We start from the raw sequence: 6,534 nt of genomic DNA on the forward strand, positions 1-6,534 counted from the left end.
GAGACTTTGCCACCTCTTACTGGGAACAAGAAAGGTAAAGTGGCTTCCAGCTCCTTTCCACAGCATGAGCAACCAACTGGAGGTGGGCAGTCCCTTGCTGACCATCAGCCCAGGGCTCTCACTTGCAGCATACCATCCTGCCGGCACAGCACGGCCTCTTCCCCTTAGGTTATGGTTGGCCTATCCAAAAGGAAGGTGCTGGGTGTGACGTACCCCCATCCCTGGCTATGGCAGGAGGATGTGGGGATCTCAGGCCTTGCCCTCCCCCACTGCAGGGACAGGGACCTCAAAAGTCACCCTGCCGCCTTCTTGTCACCAGCCAGCTCCTCTTTCCCAAAGCCAGCGTCCCTCATGCAGCCCAAAACAGAGCTGAACTGCAGAGAGGAGGAGTGGGGACAGAGATGGTTTCAGGGCGGGTTCTGGGAAAGAGGTCTGAGTTGAGTGCTGCTTGTGAGCGAGCCAAAGGCTTGACGGTGAATCTCCTCTTCCTTCCCTACTGCAGTGAGATTTGATAACACTCCAACATACATCAGGCGCCTCAGCACTGCAAGTGTTGATAGAGAGCAGTTTCAAAAAGTAAAGAACACACTGCGGAGGGAGAGCATTGCCAACAGGTGAGGCTGGAGGCTGTGGTCTGGGATGTGCATGGGGGTGACCCAACAAGAGCCCATTCCCTAACTCCAAAGGGTCGCTGCTTGTTTGTGGCCTCCCGGGAGTGCCGGGATGGGGATGTCAGGAGCCCCCCAGTTCACAGGGCTGGCCCCTCTCCACATCACCAGAGAGCCCCGGGGCAACCGGTCAGCTGTCTGTGGGGAAGGCTGCATTACAGCCCAGGCTCCTGGCTCAGGCTTGAGGGATGTGGCTTCAAAGCCATCAGCCACTCAGGCGGACCCCTCCCGCTCTGTCCTTTCAGTGTTCTGCCACCCGTCTGGGCAGTGCCCGTAGCCCCAGAGCAGCCGATGAGCTGCCAGCTGCAGGGCCTAGAGGGAACAGAGAGCCAAGAAAACCTGGCCCGAACAAGACGTGTCAAGTTCCTCGATGAAGAAGGAGGAGCAGAGGAAGCCCAGCGTGAGGCCTCATGCAGCCAAGAGCAACCATCTTGCTCAAGGGCCTCATCCAGCCTATCCTTAGAGTCCCCAGACAAACCAAACATGCTGGCGCTTCGGGCATGCGACTCAGTGAGACTTCTCAGGAAGAGGGTTAAGAAGATCAGGGAGGCACAGGAGCAACCAAAGGAAATGGCAGCAGCACCTTCTTGTGGTGAGACCAGCCGTCCCAAGGAGTCCACCCCCAACAGATCTGTATTGCTGCCACCCATAAGGGAAAAAAAGGGGTCTCCCACTGAAAAGATGGCAGCAGAAACATCTCGTGGCGAGCCCAGCCTGCCCGAGGAGCCGCCCGTTGTCAGATCTGAGTTCCTGCCAGCCATAAAGGAAGGAACGGGGTCTCCCAGGGGTCAGTCTCCAAAGACCAAAGACCCACCCCGCAGGAAGGGCACACACTACCCACGCTGATGCGGGCGTGGGCTGTCCAGGACAGTCAGAGCTCCACTGGAGGCTGCGAAACAGCTGCTGAGTTCCATCTGTGCCACTGAGACCCATTTGTGTCATTCCTGCATGCCACCTCCCTGAAGAAAAGCAAAGGAACAAGGAGAGAGAGCGAGGACTCTTCCAAGACCCCTTGCCTCTTTAGGAGCAAAACCCTATAGCTGGAAGTGTTTGAGGCAAGGGATAAAAAATGTCATGGCTTAGTAATATTGCTATTCTATAGCAATATTATTGCTACATCTATATTATTATATATCTATATCTATTATATCTATCTATTAATATATATGTAATATATAACTATATCTATTATACATCTATATTCTATTATCTACAGAATATTGTATTCTCTTGCTATTCTACATCACAACATCATACTTAATATAAACATCTAAATACAAATAAACAATCATAAAAACACAATATGCACACTGGTCTGTATACATATATATACACAGAGTTACCGATTGCACTGCCCTAGCATCAAATTCCCTTGTGGTATACACTGAACATCCCCCCTACCCCTCACCCTCACCCTAACCCTAACCCTCACCCTAACCCTCACCCTCACCCTAACCCTCACCCTAACCCTAACCCTATCCCTATACCTATCCCTATCCCTATACCTATCCCTATCCCTATCCCTATCCCTATCCCTATCCCTAACCCTTACCCTACACTATTCCTAACCTCTCCCTTGTTCTGCCTTTCCAAGCCCCTGGACTGGCCTATTGCCTTTTGGCCTGGCAGGGCACTTGGCAGGCTGGAATTTGGCCGTGGAGGGCTTCCTTTGCACTGTGTTATGGAAAAGGGACGGGAAGGGAAGGAATTGAGGGGAGAAAATGGGAGAGGAAGTGTTGGAAGTAACCACGAGAGAGAAGTCTCATGCTATTATGGTCAACAATCCTCGTTTATTAGGTGTTACAGCATCTCATTTATACAATCAGTAATAAGTTCATGCATATTGCAAAAGTTAAGCTCAGGATTGGTGAATTAGACATTACTTCATCTGACCTTTGTGGATAGCTTTATAGTTACTTTTCTTCACAGCTATGTCCATACATTGCTACACATCTTGCTTTTCCCTTAGGCCGTCCTTGCCTCTAGATACATATTCTGTCTTTAGCTACATATCCTGTCTTTCACATCCTGATTTCTCCTCAGCTGCTGCCTCCAGTCACGTACCTTCTCTTACAATTTAACTAGTGGTGTTTCATCATGTCCTTTCTCATGAAGCCATTCTGCATAAACACTCTCCACAAGGAAGGAAGGGAAGGGATGGTGTGGGAAGGTGTGGGAAGGTGTGGAAGGGAAGGGAAGGGAAGGGAAGGGAAGGGAAGGGAAGGGAAGGGAAGGGAAGGGAAGGGAAGGGAAGGGAAGGGAAGGGAAGGGAAGGGAAGGGAAGGGAAGGGAAGGGAAGGGAAGGGAAGGGAAGGGAAGGGAAGGGAAGGGAAGGGAAGGGAAGGGAAGGGAAGGGAAGGGAAGGGAAGGGAAGGGAAGGGAAGGGAAGGGAAGGGAAGGGAAGGGAAGGGAAGGGAAGGAAGGGGGATCCAGTATGTTCAGTGGGGAGTCGGGAAGATTGTGAGCCTGAAGTACTCAGCCAATGAGGAACTGGGGCAGAAGGAGATCAGCGTGGAGTAACACGGCCTAAAAGATGCAACGCTGCTTTCTGCATGCTCTCCTGCTTGCAGGGGACCTGCCATTGCAATTGCCAATCAAAGCTGCTTGATCACAGATAGCATCCTGGTCAGTGATCTGGGTGTTTCTTCACTGGGCACCAGAGGGCAGAACTAGTAATCAGAGCCCCATTATCTGACTCAGTTCTTTCTGGGGTGCCACGCAGCCACAGGACTTTTTTCTTGAGACCTAATATGGTGTTTAGAGGGCAGTACTGCATGATGGGGTACTGCATATGTTTCAAGCTGCCCAGCGGTTGCCTCCACCATGGTAAGCACATAATGATCTGGACAGGCTGGATGGCTGGGTTGAACTCATTGGGATGAGGTTCAACAAGACCAAGAGCCGGGTCCAGCACTTTGGCCACAGCATCCCCAGGCAAAGCTTCAGGCGTGGGGCAGAGCGGCTGGAAGGCTGTGTAGAGGAACTGGACCTGGGGGCATTGATCGATGCTCAGCTGAACTTGAGCCAGTGATGTGCCCAGCAAGCCAAGAAGCCCAACAGCATCCTGGCTTGTATCAGAAACAGCATTGGCAGCAGGAACGGGGCCGTGATTGTCCCCTTGTACTCAGATCTGGTGAGGCTGCACCTCCCAGATGTGTCCACTTTTGGACCCCTCACTGCAAGGAAGACATCACAACCCTGGAGTGTGTCCAGAGAAAATGACTGCGGTCATCTGAAGGCTTTGTTGGTTGTCGGAGGGCTCCACTGACTCCACTGGTTGTCAGAGATGTTCATTGAACATCACAAGGCTCCATTAATCAAGGAGGGGAGTCACTGGTCATCAGAGGGCTTCATTGGTCATCAGGAGATTAGAGGTGTCCGTGGGAGGGGTTATGCGAACTTTGCTTTGGATAATGGGGTTGGGGTATCGATGCAAGAGGCCTAAAGCAGACCCAAAGGAGGGCCAAGTGGCTGCAGTAAGAGAGCAGCTAAAAGGAGGGTGATGTGGTCACACTGTGTCCAAGCAGAGGTGGATCAAAGTGTAACAGGTTTGGGAGGAATTGTATGGAGGAGCAGAGAGAGAGCAGAGGGAGGGTACTGGGGCTGCTTGGCAGCGTGAGGAGCTCCATCCTTTAGGACTTTGGAGCAGGTGATGTGAGAGAGGGTGGGGAAGGCCACAGGGGTGCAGGACATGGTGTGCATGGCATGGAGCTGGGGAAGCCTCCCAGCACTTTGATGTGGCCACAGCCAGGCAGGGACAGATCCCAGCCGGACGGCTCCGGCCCGCAGCGGCTGCAGCGGCGCTGCCGTGAAGGGCGGCCCCGGCTGCGGCAGCGCCGCTGTCTGAGGTGAGAGCCGGGCGGCCTCGAGCCGGCTGTCAACGGCTGCTCCCGCCTGCTGCGGCTCAGCCAATCGGAGCCGGCGGCGCTGCCGTTGACCAATGAGAGGCCGGGCGAGGGGCGTCGCGTGGCCCCTGGTTGGAGGCGGGTGGGCAGGGGGCGGGGCGGAGCGGCGGTGGGGGTGGGGTTTAGGGGTGCGCGCTATTCTAGCAAGAAATGGGATGGGATGGGATGTGGGATTGGGATGAGGGATTGGGATTGGGATTGGCAGGTGAGAGGTGGGGTTGGGAATGAGATTTGGAACGTCGGGTTGGGATTGTTGGCTGTGGGATTGCGAAAATTGGGATTGGGGTGCGAGGATATGAAAAGGAGATCAGAAAATGGGACGTGTATGGGATGGACTCCAGAAATGGATATGGGATCGACATGGGAAGAATATGGGATGGATATGGGATGGGGTATGGATATGGGATGGGGTTGGGATTACAACTGGATAAATATATGGAATGGACGTGGGATGGACGTGGGAATACGGATTTGGAATGGATATAGATACGGGGTACAGGATGGGGATAGGATGTGGGGACACAGACACAGGATGGGTTTGAGATGGCTATGGGGCTGATATGATGGATATGGGATGGGCTATGGATACACAACAGGATATGGGATGGGATAAAGTCATGAGATGTGGACATAGGATGGCTGATCAGATGGGGCTGTAGTGGTTATGGGGCCATAGGGGCTACAGGATCAGGATGCTGCAGTGACCTCTGTCCCCAAATTTCCCTCCCGCTGTGACACATGGAGTCCCACAACTATTCCTCTTTCCTTTATTCACATATGGGGGCCGGGGGGGGGCATCCCCAATCTGCCGTTATCAAGAAAGAAATCTTAATAAGAAAAGTAAGGGTTGTCACCCCCACCCCATGGGAACAATGGTGGTCTGTGGGGGTGGACACAGATGAGGTGCCCTGAGGAGTGTCCCCAACTTTGGGCTGTGACACCACAGGGGTGACACAGGTATCCCCGACTTCATGGTGTGACACTGAGGGGGTGTCCTCAACCCTGGCGTGTGGTGTGGGTATGTCACCAACTCTGGCATGCGACACTCTGAGAGTAACATGGGGATGTCCCCAGCTATGGGGGTGAGGCACCGTGATGCCGTATCCCCATTTGCCCCGGGAAGTCCTCGAGCTGGTCATGGTGTTCCCAGCTTCAGTGCAGTGTCCCCAGGGGGGACCTTTTGTCCCCTCTGCATGATGGTGACACCCAACGCTGGCTGCCAAAAGTGACACCCAATGACGATGACACTGCATCACAGAACCTGCAGCAGCTCCAAGTTTGTGCTACATGTCCTACGGTCACTCCAAGCTCTGGGACAGGTCCTGCTGTCACTCCACCCCTCATAATGAGCTCTGCAGTCACTCCTGCTACAGGTCCTCTAGCTGTTCCAAGTACTGCAATAAGAAAATGAAACAAATGCCTATCAAGGGAGGTGCAATATGCCAGGATGTACAGCCCTGTGGTTGCTCCAACCCCTCCAATGAGCCAAGTGGCTGCTCCAACTTCAGTCACAGGTCCTGCGGTGATTCCAGCTCTAGCAATGAGTTCTGCAGTTGCTCCAACTCCTGCAACAGCCCAACAGCCACTCCAGTTCCTACAGTGAACCTTGAGGCTGTTAAAACCCCTGCCACATGTCCTGGACTTGCAAACAGATATGCATATGTATTAGCATCTTTGCATGTATTTTTACATCTGCATACGTTATATATATGTGAGAATATACCGTAAGTAAGCATGTGTTTATATATAGAGATATAGATCTATGTCATAATCATAAGCATAACCCTTTTCTTTTTCTCTGTCTTAGTAAATAGCTTTAACCCAACAAATTCTAAACCACAGCACTGCCGAGTCCCTTACAGATCTCCTTGGGACTCTTGAAAGGAATGAGGAATAGAAGATTAGGGAGCTCTTTCTTTCTTCTCATTTCCTAATCACATCACAGCCTCCTGGATATTTTC

The sequence above is a fragment of the Coturnix japonica genome, chromosome 20 (assembly GCF_054131305.1).
Source record: "Coturnix japonica strain WE chromosome 20, WE-NBRP24, whole genome shotgun sequence".
Taxonomy (NCBI): Eukaryota; Metazoa; Chordata; class Aves; order Galliformes; family Phasianidae; genus Coturnix; species Coturnix japonica.